Raw genomic sequence first — 17,605 nt, 5'->3', positions numbered from 1 at the left:
CTACACTTGAAACTATGTATGGAGTCAGCCTCCACCACATCACTGCCTAATGCATTCCATTTATTAACTACTCTGACACTGAAAAAATTCTTTCTAACGTCTCTGTGGCTCATCTGGGTACTAAGTTTCCATCTGTGTCCCCTTGTTCGTGTCCCACCCGTGCTGAAGAGTGTGTCTTTGTCCACCCTGTCAATTCCCCTGAGAATTTTGTAGGTGGTTATCATGTCTCCCCTTACTCTTCTGTTTTGCAGGGATGTGAGGTTCAGCTCCTTTAGTCTTTCCTCGTAGCTCATTCCTCTCAGTTCGGGACGAGCCTGGTGGCATACCGCTGGATACATGTGTGAGTGTGTAGCTGTGTCCGGTTGAGTGTGTGTCTCCACTACCACCTCCAACATTACCATTAATACCTCCGCCACCACTACCACCACCACTATCAACTACCACTACCACCACCACCACTACCACCACAACTATCAACACCATTACCACCACTACCACCACCACCACTATCAACACCCCTACTACCACCACCACCACTACCACCACCACCACTACCACCACCACCACTACCACCACCACATAATGAAACTGAATCAGACGCAAACACTACTCCAATTTGGGAGATAATTTTATCCAAGACAGCCCAAGTGTTTACCAAGGTCCTGGACTTGGCAACTGACTTAGCGACTCACATTGCAAATAGCTTAAAATTGGCATAATCTCGTCCACGATGAAGAGGCTTCAATATATTTCCTAAACGCCGCCGAAAAACGGGATAAGACGCAGAATAATGTGTGTGTGTGTATTTACTATTCCTGTCTGCAGAATCGAGCTATTAGCTCTTGGGCCCCGCCTTTCTAACCAGTCTATTTATCCTCTATTATATCTACTACATATATTTCTCTCTCTCTCACACACACACACATACTCAGGAACCTGTACACCTGTTGATTGACGGTTGAGAGGCGGGACCAAAGAGCCAGAGCTCAACCCCCGCAAGCACAACTAGGTGAGTACACGTCCCCAGTAAGCAGCCCGTAACAGCTGTCAAACTCCCTGGTACCTATTTACTGCTAGGTGAACAGAAGTCTCAGGGTGAAAGTTAGTTACTACAGTTCTAAATATCTACTTTTTTCAAACTGCGAATGAACGTGGTTTCTACGACCTGGACTGTTATCTCCTATCGTTATCTCCTACTGTTATCTCCTGTCGTTATCTCCTACTGTTATCTCCTGTCGTTATCTCCTACTGTTATCTCCTATCCTTATCTCCTGTCGTTATCTCCTACTGTTATCTCCTGTCTTTATCTCCTACTGTTATCTCCTGTCGTTATCTCCTACTGTTATCTCCTGTCGTTATCTCCTACTGTTATCTCCTGTCGTTATCTCCTACTGTTATCTCCTATCCTTATCTCCTGTCGTTATCTCCTACTGTTATCTCCTGTCGTTATCTCCTACTGTTATCTCCTGTCGTTATCTCCTACTGTTATCTCCTGTCGTTATCTCCTACTGTTATCTCCTGTCGTTATCTCCTACTGTTACCTCCTATCCTTATCTCCTGTCGTTATCTCCTACTGTTATCTCCTGTCGTTATCTCCTACTGTTATCTCCTGTCGTTATCTCCTACTGTTATCTCCTGTCGTTATCTCCTACTGTTATCTCCTGTCGTTATCTCCTACTGTTATCTCCTATCCTTATCTCCTGTCGTTATCTCCTACTGTTATCTCCTGTCGTTATCTCCTACTGTTATCTCCTGTCGTTATCTCCTACTGTTATCTCCTGTCGTTATCTCCTACTGTTATTTATCACATTCAATAAGAGTTTACACATCTACTTACAATCCTGTACATGTTCTCAAGTTTCGGCGGCTTAGTTTACACTTAGTAAACAGTTTACGAGCATGGAAACCTCCCAAGCACGTGTTGTTCTTGTCATAACAGCCTCCTGGTGAACAAATCCACAAGGGCCGTGACGAGGATTCGAACCTGCGTCCGGGAGCATCCCAGACGCTTCTGGTGCTTCGGCCCTCATACAATCTTCAATATTTGCAAACAAAGCCGCCAAAGATTGCGAAAAAATGAACAGATTTATATACGTAACTGCTTGTTCAATCCAGAACGTGATCGTAGTAGTTAGTAGTAGTAGTTAGAAACAGTTGATTGACAGTTGAGAGGCGGGCCGAAAGAACAGAGCTCAACCCCCGCAAGCAAAACTAGGTGAGTATAACTAGGTGAACACACACACACACCACACACACACACACACACACACACACACACACACACACACACACACACACACACACACACACACACATACACACACACACACACACACACACACACACACACACACACATACACACACACACACACACACACACACACACACACACATACACACATACACACACACACACACACACACACACACACACACACACACACACACACACACATACACACACACACACACACACACACACACACACACACACACACACACACACACATACACACACACACACACACACACACACACACACACACACACACACACACACACATACACACACACACACACACACACACACACACACACACACACACACACACACACACACATACACACACACACACACACACACACACACACACACACACACACACACACATACACACACACACACACACACACACACACACACACACACACACACACACACCACACACACACACACACACACACACACACACACACACACACACACACACACACACACACACACACACACACACACACACACACACACAGGAACTGAAAGAATAACATATATTAAAGTTTATTAAATATTAAAGGTTTTCCAGTTAATGTAAAGAGTGTGGGTATGTTAGCCTTAGCTAGCCCTAGGTGTAGGCTAAGGGTAGCCCTAGGTGTAGGCTAAGGGTAGCCCTAGGTGTAGGCTAAGGGTAGCCCTAGGTGTAGGCTAAGGGTAGCCCTAGGTGTAGGCTAAGGGTAGCCCTAGGTGTAGGCTAAGGGTAGCCCTAGGTGTAGGCTAAGGGTAGCCCTAGATGTAGGCTAAGGGTAGCCCTAGGTGTAGGCTAAGGGTAGCCCTAGGTGTAGGCTAAGGGTAGCCCTAGGTGTAGGCTAAGGGTAGCCCTAGATGTAGGCTAAGGGTAGCCCTAGGTGTAGGCTAAGGGTAGCCCTAGATGTAGGCTAAGGGTAGCCCTAGGTGTAGGCTAAGGGTAGCCCTAGGTGTAGGCTAAGGGTAGCCCTAGATGTAGGCTAAGGGTAGCCCCTAGATATAGGCTAAGGGTAGCCCTAGATGTAGGCTAAGGGTAGCCCTAGATGTAGGCTAAGGGTAGCCCTAGATGTAGGCTAAGGGTAGCCCTAGTAGGGAGAGACCTGGGCTACGGGGCTAGCGAGACATTTATCAAGGTGTGATGGAGTAAGCTTCCTGATATTGGCCAGCTACTGCTGCATGTAGCTGTGATCGCTTCTCCGTCACTGTGTTCAGAACGTGGCTATCACTCTCTGTCACACCTCCAGGCTCCTCTACCACACCACCACACTCCACCACACCACTCCACACTCCACCACAACAATGCTACACCACCAGACACAAGAGATACAGTACCAGTAGTGTATAATACATTTGTTTGCTAAACTTTTGTTCATTATAAATTTATTTATCTATTAATTATTTCTTTACCAGAGGAGTGTTCATTGTAGTTCTGTCCTTCCTGGCGGGCGGCGAGGCCAATGTTGGCGGGTCGCTGCAGGACGCCACGATGTGTGCACGTACGTTGTTGAGTGTGTGTGTGTGTGTGTGTGTGTGTGTGTGTGTGTGTGTGTGTGTGTGTGTGTGTGTGTGTGTGTGTATGTGTGTGTGTGTGTGTGTGTGTGTGTGTGTGTGTGTGTGTGTGTGTGTGTGTGTGTGTGTGTGTGTGTGTGTGTGTGTGTGTGTGTGTGTGTACACACCATGTTACAAGCACTGTTATTGGTGGCACTGTAACGGTAAAGAGGACCGTAGGACCACTTACCTGTTAACGAGCTCCTTGTCCCTGTTAACGGGAGATGCTGTGTAGGGGACGTAACCCTCTTACAGGTCGACCGCTGTTTCGCCAAATCTGCAATGACCACACGCATAAATATCAGTAAAACTGTGGACTGCAGCAGCTTGCTTGTGTCGCAATGTTGCACAAACTCTTCAATGACATGTGTATACACAATATGTGGAAGTTGGTCAGAATTTCGTTTCACCTTTGTTAATGTAAATTAATGACGCTATGTAGAAAGACAAGGGCTCCTTGTCTCTTTACATAAACCGAACACTGTTTATGTAGGAGAGAGGTAAGTCTATGTATTTATGTGTGTATTATGTAGGACAGAGGTAAATCTATGTATTTATGTGTGTGTAAATCACGAAAATTAACACGTGATGAAGAATGTGACAGTGTCAGATCCCTGAGGAAGAATTGAAAAACAGGAATTTTCCTTAAGTACTTTCGTATATTAATACATCTTCAGAAGGAATGAATCAATTACTGTGTCTTTATATATTTATGTTTGTAGGTAAGATTAGCATTTTAAAAGAACTACAATCACCTTGTGTGGTTGATTGTTTAATAAATTACTGAATTATATGTTTAACAGATCTCTAATCCTGTCCATGGAAGACAGAAATCCCTTCAGATATACCCTAGCTCCAATCAATATATAATTGGCCAATTAAAAACACAAAATGGAAAGGAACAGCCTCAGCAACTGGTGGGAATCATAGTTGCCTAGATCAGTGTCCTCGACCAGTGACCCTTGATGGCTCTCTATTCACTACTGGACGACAATTACTGATCCTTGGCGGGAGGGAACTGCCCCCCTTGCTGACGAATGACTACTGACCCTTGGCTGGTCTCTGTTGTCAATGAATGGTCCTTGACAATTTATATTTATGCTCCTTTCTGGCGGTAAATAATGTGGTTAAATATACAATCTTCTCACTATTTTAGCATCATATTTACATCTAAGACTGTGTGCTCACGTTCACTTCCCTCAGTCTATCGTCGTTGCTCTGGTTTCATATTTTTGGATACATTCTATTTTTTGTATTGTTTTAGGTGGAAGTTCCATGCCAGAGCTGCACACTCAAGAATGGGTCTCGCGTAGGTTGAATGCAAAACTCGGAAACATCTTATATCCAAGTTGCTGAAGACATTCCACTCATTGATCTATGTGTGCGTTTCTGGTATTGATCTATTCGATACTGTATGTGTTTCATCTATCCACTCTGACACAGGGTCTCTAAGTGTGGATCTTTTCTACATTACAGAGAGGTGCCGCCTCTCCTAACTTAACACTGCTTCTTTAGTGGGAGTCTTATGTCTTAATTAGCAGGCTTTCTGGTAAGCTGGGGAGACGTTGTCTTCCCCCCCCCCACATGTCTCTCTCTCTCTCTCTCTCTCTCTCTCTCTCTCTCTCTCTCTCTCTCTCTCTCTCTCTCTCTAGTTCTTGTAAGTCTAACCCGCCAAACACAACGAAACTACGACGTTGGTACAACGTTCGAACAAGTTTTAACACCTAACCAATTATAACAACCAATATAGCAAGTTGTAACAACGTTCTAATACGTCACAAACACGTTAAGCCAAGATGTAACAACTTTATTACAAGTTGTAACAAGCGGAAAATAGAGACAGTTTCGGTTTGTGTTTCCAGGGTTAAGTGCGTGAGTCAGGTTGGGTTCCCCCTCGTTCCCCACATGCTAATGTTAGGAGTCACATTTAAACTGTTGCACGGGTCACCTTAGGGGTCTGCCTCTCTGGTCACGTCAAGGACATGTTGCAACAACACCTCCAACAACACCTCCAACAACACCGCCAACAACAACACCTCCAACAACACCACCAACAACACCACCAACAACACCACCAACAACACCTCCAACAACACCGCCAACAACAACACCTCCAACAACACCACCAACATCACCTCCAACAACACCTCCAACAACACCACCAACAACACCACCAACAACACCACCAACAACACCTCCAACAACACCTCCAACAACACCTCCAACACAAACTCTCGTCAACACCAAACCTGTTTTGGGGGTAGGAAGGAAGTAAGCCCTGACCCGCTACTGAAATCTAAAGTAGCAACAGCATCAGAAACAATTTTAAGGAGCATTGTGGAGCAAGACGCAGTAGACGGAGTAATGGGACCTGTCACTGACGGAGACTGTCTCCGCGCCTCGTGGGGAGGGGGGGGGGGAGAGGGGAGGGGAGGAGGGGGAGATGGGAAAACTGTATCAGCATGAGAAACGTTAAATTATTTTTCCTGTGCCTGTTATTGTTTCTCATGTTTAGATATGTCCGGGTGTGTGTTTTTGTCTGTCACTGTTGGTTCTGTTTGTTGGTCTTGTTTGTGTGTGTGTTTGTGTCACTGGTGTTTTTGTTTGTGTGTGTTTGTCTGTCACTGGTGTTTTTGTTTGTGTGTGTTTGTGTCACTGGTGTTTTTGTTTGTGTGTGTGTTTGTCTGTCACTGTTGGTCTTGTTTGTGTGTGTGTTTGTGTCACTGTTGGTTTTGTTTGTGTGTGTGTTTGTCTGTCACTGTTGGTCTTGTTTGTGTGTGTGTTTGTCTGTCACTGTTGGTCTTGTTTGTGTGTGTTTGTGTGTCTGTCACTGGTGTTTTTGGCTTCTTGTATGTTTGTTTGCCTCTATCTTCGCTTGTCTGTGTGTCTGCGTGTCTTTACCTCGTCTGCTGGACGTTGCGTCTGTGTCTCTATCTCTGCTGGACGTCTGTGTGTCTGTGTCTGCTGGACTTTACTGGACTGTGTCTCTATCTCTGCTGGACTTTACTGGACTGTGTCTCTATCTCTGCTGGACTTTACCTCTGCGCCTGCTGGTTCCCTCACTCCTGGGCCGCCACGCTGCACCTCGTCTCCGTGATCATATAATACTGAATATATAAGCTGGAAGCCGGGTCCGGGGCCGAGGTAAGCCGCCGTGATCTTCCGCCAGGGATTCGTCAGGTTTATATGGAGACCTTGTTGTCTCTCACCAGCTGACGCCGCCCAGCTGTTGACCCTCTCAGTGTGCTCACTCTGGGGCCCTGTGACAACAACAGTGTGCTCACTCTGGGGCCCTGTGACAACAACAGTGTGCTCACTCTGGGGCCCTGTGACAACAATAGTGTGCTCACTCTGGGGCCCTGAGACAACAACAGTGTGCTCACTCTGGGGCCCTGTGACAACAATAGTGTGCTCACTCTGGGGCCCTGTGACAACAACAGTGTGCTCACTCTGGGGCCCTGTGACAACAATAGTGTGCTCACTCTGGGGCCCTGTAACATCAACAGTATGCTCACTCTGGGGCCTATGACAACAACAGTATGCTCACTCTGGGGCCTATGACAACAACAGTATGCTCACTCTGGGGCCTATAACAACAATAGTGTGCTCACTCTGGGGCCTATAAGAAGAGTGTCAGCATTCAGTACTTTCACTCTGGCGCCGCAAACATATTTGCCAGCTTTGACAGGCCATTAGCGCCAACTCCTGCCCTTGACACCCTCACTCTGGGACCATTAACAGTGGCAGAAGTGCACTCATCCTCGGCCACTTCACACTACACTAGAACACTGCATCTGGCCCTTGTAGATCGTGGACCCTGGTTCGAGGCTCACAATATTATCAAACAATATTATGTTCACTGTTCCCCAAACATGCCCCCCCCCCAAGCCAACCTTCAGTATGCACAATTAGGGGCCTCCGTCCTTGCCAGTGGCGTTCAATACGCTTACTGTAGTTCAAAGGCAACCCTGAGAGTCTCAGTAGACTGTAGTGGCTGGTCCACACAAGAGGCTTTCTGTGTAATCCTTATGCGGGTCCCTCACTGTCCCTCACTGCGGGTCCCTCACTCTCCCTCACTGAGGGCCCCTCACTCTCCCTCACTGCGGGTCCCTTACTTTCCCTTACTGAGGGTCCCTCACTCTCCCTCACTGCGGGTCCCTCACTCTCCCTCACTGAGGGTCCCTCACTCTCCCTCACTGCGGGTCCCTTACTTTCCCTTACTGAGGGTCCCTCACTCTCCCTCACTGCGGGTCCCTCACTCTCCCTCACTGAGGGTCCCTCACTCTCCCTCACTGCGGGTCCCTTACTTTCCCTTACTGAGGGTCCCTCACTCTCCCTCACTGCGGGTCCCTCACTCTCCCTCACTGAGGGTCCCTCACTCTCCCTCACTGCGGGTCCCTTACTTTCCCTTACTGAGGGTCCCTCACTCTCCCTCACTGCGGGTCCCTCACTCTCCCTCACTGAGGGTCCCTCACTCTCCATCACTGAGGGTCCCTCACTCTCCCTCACTGCGGGTCCCTCACTCTCCCTCACTGCGGGTCCCTCACTGCGGGTCCCTCACTCTCCCTCACTGAGGGTCCCTCACTCTCCCTCACTGCGGGTCCCTCACTCTCCCTCACTGAGGGTCCCTCACTCTCCCTCACTGCGGGTCCCTCACTCTCCCTCACTGCGGGGCCCTCACTCTCCCTCACGCTGCACGTGATTCTACTAGAGAGCACGTCCCGCTGCTCTCCCTGCACGTAACACACTCTAGGAGTGTAGTTACGTGCTACTAACTACATGGTCCCTCATGTAGTTACGTACATGAGGGACCCTCACTGTGGGCCTGCATATAATAACGCTCACTCAAGGGCCTACACACGATAATAACGCTCACTCAAGGGCCTACACACGATAATAACGCTCACTCAAGGGCCTGTACACGATAACAACGCTCACTCAAGGCCCTACACTTGATAATAACGCTCACTCAAGGGCCTGTACACGATAACAACGCTCACTCAAGGGCCTACACACGATAATAACGCTCACTCAAGGGCCTACACACGATAATAACGCTCACTCAAGGGCCTACACACGATAATAACGCTCACTCAAGGGCCTGTACACGATAACAACGCTCACTCAAGGGCCTACACACGATAATAACGCTCACTCAAGGGCCTACACACGATAATAACGCTCACTCAAGGGCCTACACACGATAATAACGCTCACTCAAGGGCCTACACACGATAATAACGCTCACTCAAGGGCCTACACACGATAATAACGCTCACTCAAGGGCCTACACACGATAATAACGCTCACTCAAGGGCCTGTACACGATAACAACGCTCACTCAAGGGCCTACACACGATAATAACGCTCACTCAAGGGCCTACACACGATAATAACGCTCACTCAAGGGCCTACACACGATAATAACGCTCACTCAAGGGCCTACACACGATAATAACGCTCACTCAAGGCCAACTATATCCTCACGGTACCCGGCTCTCATCCCCGTCAATTATATAAAAGTCTGAATTGGCGTTTTGCGAAAAAACTCATTCGCTGTCTCACTAAAAGATAATGTTTGCGCTCTTAAACAAAGGCCGCCGCTGGCAGATCACTCCATATTATCCGCCTACACCATTTCCCAACATATATATACAATACACTAAATATACCAACACTACAGAGGAGGACAAGGAAGGGAAAAAACCTTTTGATTCGCCTATCTTTTTGTTTTCCATTCAATAGAGGACAATTTTGGAGTATGAAATGGAGAGGAGAGATGTTGTGTTATACTTAATACACACACAGTTACAAGTTGTATATTATCAAGACACACACATATACACACATACAGTGGTGTGGGTGGGTGGTGGCAGAGTGGACAGCGCTGTAGACTCGTGGACCTAGGGACCGGGGTTCGATCCCTCCGGCACCTCCGGAAAAACAAGTGGGCAGTTTCTTTCACCCTGATGCCCCCCTGTTATCTAGCAGTAAATATGTACCTGGGAGTTAGACAGCTGTCACGGGCTGCTTCCTGGTGTGTGTGTGTGTGTGTGTCAAAAAATAGTAGTTAGTATTGATCAACAGTTCAGAGGCGGGCCGAAAGAGCAGAGCTCAACCCCCGCAAGCACAACTAGGTGAATGCACACACACACACACACACACACACACACACACACACACACACACACACACACACACACACACACAAACACACACACACATACACACACACACACACACACAAACACACACACACACACGTGTGCGGACGTGATGTGGTGGAGGTCGCTCTACCGTCGGGTCCAAGTGGCTAATTAACATCCAAAAATATTCGTAAATCGTTGACAATGTCGGCTGGCTTTAGACTCTATTAGCCCAAGAAACTGCTAAACTAAATACCAGAATTTTCAGGCCAGAATTCTTCACCAGCGATAAAGCACCCGGAAATTTAAATGATAAAGAGATTAAAATTGTATTCCTCCTAATTACACATTAACAATATTAACATCCTTAACTAGTTGAGTTTTGCATTAACAATTAACCAAAATAATACATTATTATTTATTTAACAATTAATCAAAATAATACATTATTATTTATTTAACAATTAATCAAAATAATACATTATTATTTATTATTATCTTTATAGACAAAATCAATTACAATTTTGCCTAATCTGAGAATTTCGAGTAATACAAGCTTCGAGGACTGTGTTAAGAGCTTCTTCGCTGCCTGTAGGACTGGAGAGATGGCTACACGCTCCTTCCCAACTCGTCCACACATCACAGGGAATCGAACCAATGCCGGTGAGTAAGACGACATGCCAGCCAGCCAAGTACTGGACACGTTCACCACTATTCTTGTTCCGTCAGAGAGAGGGAGAGTCTCCTGCATCTTGTAGCTTATTGAGCCCACTGGTGCTTGTGGAGCGGCAGTGGTGCCACAGGTGATGATAGTGGTGCCACTGGTGATGACACTGGTGCCACTGGTGATGACACTGGTGCCACCAGCGGCTGGGGAAGGCATAGGTGCCATAACTTACAGCTACCATAATCTCCCCTCCATCTTCGGAGGTGGAGTGGTCGGTACTGTGAAAGTCATGTATCTCATGGTGTCGGGGGTTCGATTCCCCGCCTTAGCAGTTCCTCTTCAACGTTACTTTACCTTGTTCCAGTATCCTCCTTCTCTTCCCTTCCTGCTTGCTGGTTTTCTTCCCTCGTCCTCCCTTCCCCCTTACCTTCGTGGCTGGCTCCTGTCCAGATGGCCCCCGTCTTAACGATTGGCCGTCCGCATTCACAGACACGCCTCAGGTGTCCCCGTAAGCGCTCCATGGTCGCCGCCAAAGATATGGTATTGGTTCAAGGCAATACCAGAGGCACGTGTGTGTGTGTGTGTGTGTGTGTGTGTGTGTGTGTGTGTGTGTGTGTGTGTGTGTGTGTGTGTGTGTGTGTGTGTGTGTGTGTGTGTGTGTGTTCATCTATTTGTACTTATCTATTTTCCACTACTATTTACCAATCTTCCACTACTCTTATTCTTGAAGAACACTTTACAACACCCTTCTTGTTCATGTGTGTGACTCTCAAGGTTCCGTCAATGCTCTCATCTTCAATGGTATTCTCTCTGAATATCTCTTATTTTTCCTCTTTCTCAATCTTCCTAATTATTGTAATACGCCTCTGTCGTGTCTCATTTCTCTATCTTATCTTGTAGTAGTGTTGTACCCAGCTTTATCAGTCGTTCTCATACCCCCGTGCCTCTGCGGATGAAGAGTCACAATAACGTGGCTGAAATATGTTGACCAGATCACACACTAGAAGCTGAAGGGACGACGACGTTTCGGTCCGTCCTGGACCATTCTCAAGTCGATTGTGAATGACTTGAGAATGGTCCAGGACGGACCGAAAGGTCGTCGTCCCTTCATTTTCTAGTGTGTGGTCTGGTCAACATATTTCATCCCCGTGCTTCTCATTTCTGGGACGACCCTCCGTGCAAGCCTCTGAACAGTCTTCAGTTTCGGCGTTGGCGAACTCTAGAACTGGTCTCACGTACGTGGCATACAGTGATCTAAATGCCTCGTTATTTAGGTTCCTGAAGGATGCTCTGACTTTTGCCTCTGGGGTTAGGTGTTATGTCCATTTCCAGGTCTTCTTTTCTAGTCGACCTGCAAAAGGTACACATAATTCCCTTTCCCTAAAGCCATGTTTGAATTTGGCTGTTTCTACTCCTCTCTAATATTTTTCCAGTACTTTTCAGGGGGATGCATGAGAGTGATACTGGTCTGTGCTCTCTGCCTTTCTTGCATGTTGGTACCACAGGTGCTTGTGTTAAATATACTTACTGTTTAATACTCTTACTGTTTAATACAGTTACTGTTTAATACAGTTACTGTTTAATACACTTACTGTTTAATACAGTTACTGTTTAATACACTTACTGTTTAATACACTTACTGTTCCACCTGAACACTATCTCATTTATATTCCTCAGTATATTTCATGCCGGGATCAAAAATCCCTTAATGAACCGAATGATATGAGAGGAGATGGAGAATAGTGCCAGTGAAGAGTAGAATTGCCATAGAGAAGTGTAGAAGTGCCATAGAGAAGTGTAGAGGTGCCATAGAGTAAAGTAGAGGTGCCATAGTGACGAATGGAAGTGCCATAGACACAACCAGGGCTCTTAAGCCTCCTTTCACAAAACCTAACAAATATTGCCGGAATGTGAAATGAAAATTGACGCAGAAAGTGCCGGAACAGCCAGGTTGTAGTGGATACATGAGCCTGCGGCCCGCTGCAAGTAACAGCGTGATATGTCAAGTTCTCCACAGCCCAGCATGTCCCCAGCTCTGGCTTCAAGAGTACCAGAACTCTGTAACTCATGGGTCATATATTTGTTTGTGTTTTCAGTTGTGTTGTGTCCTACTTTCACTCAATATAATGATGTTGTCCTTCTCTATTCACCTCAGTATCTTGTATGTTTCGAGCATATCCCTGCTGTTTGTTCTATCCTTTGGGGTTCTGCGGTTTGGTTCCATAAGCCTATCCTCATAGCTAAACCCTTTTAGCTCTGGTACCAATCTTGTTGTAAATCTTTGTACCTTTTCATTTTAGTTTCAACCCTGGAAACACAAACCGTAACTGTCTCTATTTTCCGCTTGTTACAACTTGTAATAAACTTGTTACATTTTGGCTTAACGTGTTTATGACGTATTAGAACGTTGTTACAACTTGCTATATTGGTTGTTATAACTGGTTAGGAGGTGTTAAAACTTGCTCGAACGTTGTACCAACGTCGTAGTTTCGGTGTGTGTTTGGCGGGAATAGCCACTCAGTGAGTTTGGATTAATGGCCATTCAGAGAGCATTTATGCTCAAATTAAGACACAAACAACGTGTACCTCAACCAACAACCAGAGACAGAGTAGTATATTGTATAAACGTTCTTGGAATACACCACTGTCCAGTAGGCTCAGGAACCTGTACATCAGTTGACTGACAGTTGAAAGGCGGGACCAAAGAGCCAGAGCTCAACCCCCTCGCAAGCACAATTAGGTGAGTACTGATATTAATTCAAGCCAGATATCATCAGAAATTGATCCCGGAGAGACTGGGAACCACTAGACCACCAATCACTACCACGCCTACAGTTTCATTACTGTTATCGTGGCTGCCTGTCACCGGGTCCAGGACGTGTATTGTACCCCCTTTTAAACGTCCCTCCGCCAATCTCCCGCTCTTGTAACGCGTGATAAAAAAAGAAGAGGGATCTACTCCCGCGGGATTACGTTTAGAATGGAATTCGATTCAATATCATCGGGTTCTCTAGTATTATCACTACGAGGTTATCTTGAGAGGTTATCTTGAGATAATTTCGAGGCTTTTTAGTGCTTTTTCGAGTTCTGGTCCTCGACCAGAACTCCACCCCCAGGAAGCAGCCCGTGACAGCTGACTAACACCCAGGTACCTATTTTACTGCTAGGTAACGAGGATTCAATACGCTCACTTGACGGCTACATTCTAGTATGCTGACTTAGAGGTGCAACTCTAATATGTTCACTTAGAGGCTCGACTCTAGTATGCTGACTTAGAGGAGCAACTCTAATACTGTCCACTTAGAGGCTCGACTCTAGTATGCTGACTTAGAGGAGCAACTCTAATACTGTCCACTTAGAGGCTCGACTCTAGTATGCTGACTTAGAGGTGTAACTCTAATATGTCCACTTAGAGGCTCGACTCTAGTATGCTGACTTAGAGGAGCAACTCTAATACTGTCCACTTAGAGGCTCGACTCTAGTACGCTTACTTAGACGTGACACTCTAATACTATAGAGTTTAACTCAGATAAATGTAAAGTTATGAGAATAGGGATTGGATGAAGAAGATCTCAAATACAGCACAAGATGAAATGAAGCCAACTTGCAACTACTGGAAAAGAGAAAGACTTAGAAGTGGACACAACTGGATATCTAACACCAGAGGCACACACCAGCAGGATAACGAGGGGCAACAGACGCCATACTGGCCAACTGGTTATCCTTCACCAACCTGGATAACCATCCCTTGTGAGACCTGTCATCGAGTATGCGGCCCCGGCATGGAACCCCTACATAAAGAAGCACAAAACTAAAACTCGAAAAAATAAAAAAAAATATGTAAAAAGAATAGTTCGTGAACTAAGGGAATTGAGCAAGGAAGGGAATTATCAGGGGGAAAGCGCCAAGCCAATACGACTATATAGCACTGGGAAAGGGTCAGGATAAGGATATGGAATGGGACGGGAGGGGAAGGAATGGTGCCCCAACCACTCGTGGACGGTCGGGGATCGAACGCCGACCTGCATGAAGCGAGACCGTCGCTCTACTGTCCACCCCAAGTGGACAGGGGTGGGTTCAGTTCTCTCAATGAAGACTGAGAGAACTGGAGCTCACTGGAACGGGAAAACATATTTGGAAACTGGAAACACAGATGAGTCAGAGATGTCAGAAAGTATTTTTTAGTATCTAAGAGTTGTAAATAAGTGGAACGAACTCGGGGAGGATGGCCAAGTTGTGGAGGCCAAGTAGAGGAACCCTGCAATTGTGGGGTTCACACACACACACGGTTGAGAGGCTGGACCAAAGAGCCAGAGCTCAACCCCCGCAAACACAACTAGGTGAGTACAACTAGGTGAGTACACACACATACACACACACACACACACACACACACACACTCCCCCCCCCCTCCAAGTGGTTGGGCACCATTCCTTCCCCCCGTCCCATCCCAAATCCTTATCCTGACCCCCCCTGTGCTATATAGTCGTAATGGTTGGCGCTTTCCCCTGATAATTCCCCTCCCACAGTAAAGCCTCTATAAGGGTCTAACTAACGCCTGAAGAATTAGGTCGTTCCGAGGTCGTATCAAACCTCCGCGCGACAAACGACCTTACATGAATAAGCAATAATAATAATAATAATTATACAAATATTAACTTGTTAATACAACGACATTTACCGAAAAAAACAAAATGGAGCAATGCGGTGGATTCGAACCCTCGACTTAGCTATCCCCAAGCCGCGCACCGTACCTCTGGACCACAACAATGGCTACCATGTCGAGGTACGCGACTGGGAGTAGCCAGGTCCAGGGTTCGAATCCTCTATATTGCTCCAGTTCATTTTCTTATGCATCTATTCATAAGATAGATCCATATCTATCTATCAAATCTATCTGATTTACTTGACAAATTTCAGTAATATTTTAATACTAATAAAATATATACATTAGTTTCACTAGTAAAGTTAAAATCAATTTACTACTCTCGAATTATAATATAGCAAACATATATTTATATTAATATATACCAATATTAAAAATTCTCTATTGCATATGTATAAAATATTATACAACAAACCAGATTGATTAATTATACAAAATACAGCACTACTTTGTGTTACATAATACAGAATAGTATTTGTGAGTTGAGTATGTACAAGTATTTATTTAAATGTATAAAATGCATAACTTGCAATTAATATAATTCATATACATATGTATACCTACAGCATGAATACACTGATCCAGATTATATATATATATATATATATATATATATATATATATATATATATATATATATATATATATATATATATATATATATATGCGAACAAGCCTGAATGGTCCCCAGGACTATATGCGACTGAAAACTCACACCCCAGAAGTGACTCGAACCCATACTCCCAGGAGCAACGCAACTGGTATCTAATTATGTGAGTTATATATATATATATATATATATATATATATATATATATATATATATATATATATATATATATATATGTGAGTTTGTGTATATATATATATATATATATATATATATATATATATATATATATATATATATATATATATATATATATATATATATACACACAATTGAAAATCTGGTCATACATAGACATGATTGAACACCTATATGTATAGCTGATGACCTGTCCATCCATACATATGCATTATTGCAAACCTAGTCATACATATAACGGCAAACCTTGTCATACATATGTGATTAATAGCCTGCACATACGTATGTATAACTGTAATTACATAAGTACTCATACATATGCATATAATTTTCATTCAACTGACATTTCTTTTTTTTTTAATTTTGTTAATTAAATTAGACTCGCTGGGAACGCTGGACCTACAAGGGTCATCGTGATATTGTATTTTGTATTTTGCTGTTGATGTAGGATATACAAGAGTCTTACATACTACAATAATACAATAGTCTCAAATGCTGATATATGTAGCACTACATTGCTCATGCCTGCTACAATTGTGTCACCATTTTATTATATACATTTATTACACATGTATTTTGTAAATATACATATGTATTTTGTAAATATATTAAAAATACATATGTATTTTGTAAATATATTAAAAATACATATGTATTTTGTAAATATATTAAAAATACATATGTATTTTGTAAATATATTAAAAATGCATATGTATTTTGTAAATATATTAAAAATTCATATGTATTTTGTAAATATATTAAAAATACATATGTATTTTGTAAATATATAAAAATACATATGTATTTTGTAATTATTTGTATTTTTAATACGTTGTAATATTATTTAGTTAGTATTAATATCGTGAATTAATATGTAGTTTGTAATGATATGTATTTTGTAATATGTATTTTATAATAATATGTACTTTTGTAATATGTATTTTGCACATTATGTATCATTGTCATATTACGATATTGACAATTAAACAGGAACTGATACTGATAGGTAGTATCAGTATTCTGAAGAAATACTGATATTACTTACACCTAAGATCCATACTTATTACCACTACTACTAATGCACCCCCCTATTATAAATACTACTATTATAAGTACCATTATTATAAGTACTATTATTATAAGTACCACTTAATAATACTACTATAAGTACCATTAGTATAACTACTACTGTTATAAGTACCACTTATAATACTATTATAAGTACCATTAGTATAACTACTACTGTTATAAGTACTACTTATAATACTACATTTATAAGTACTACAATTATAAGTAATACTATTATAAGTACTAATAATATAGGTACTACTATTAATTTACGAAGGCTAATACAACTGAGAATACGGTTCGTGCCACAATTATAAGTAATACTTCAACGACTATTCATGCCACTATTATAAGTAATACTTCAACGACTATTCCTACCACTATTATAAGTAATACTT

General features: G+C 43.7%; 1 long non-coding RNA gene across 1 annotated transcript in view; it reads right to left on the bottom strand.

Annotated features, from left to right (window-relative positions):
• LOC138353641 (uncharacterized) overlaps positions 1 to 17,605 on the bottom strand; it is a 94,408-nt gene that overhangs the window by 57,069 nt on the left and 19,734 nt on the right. Inside the window, exon 2 of the long non-coding RNA XR_011223227.1 lies at positions 4,043 to 4,129. This is a non-coding gene — a long non-coding RNA (uncharacterized lncRNA). The remainder of the gene's footprint in view (positions 1 to 4,042; positions 4,130 to 17,605) is intronic.

The sequence above is a fragment of the Procambarus clarkii genome, chromosome 59 (assembly GCF_040958095.1).
Source record: "Procambarus clarkii isolate CNS0578487 chromosome 59, FALCON_Pclarkii_2.0, whole genome shotgun sequence".
Classification (NCBI taxonomy): domain Eukaryota; kingdom Metazoa; phylum Arthropoda; class Malacostraca; order Decapoda; family Cambaridae; genus Procambarus; species Procambarus clarkii.
This window is presented reverse-complemented; position numbering and strand designations above follow the sequence as displayed.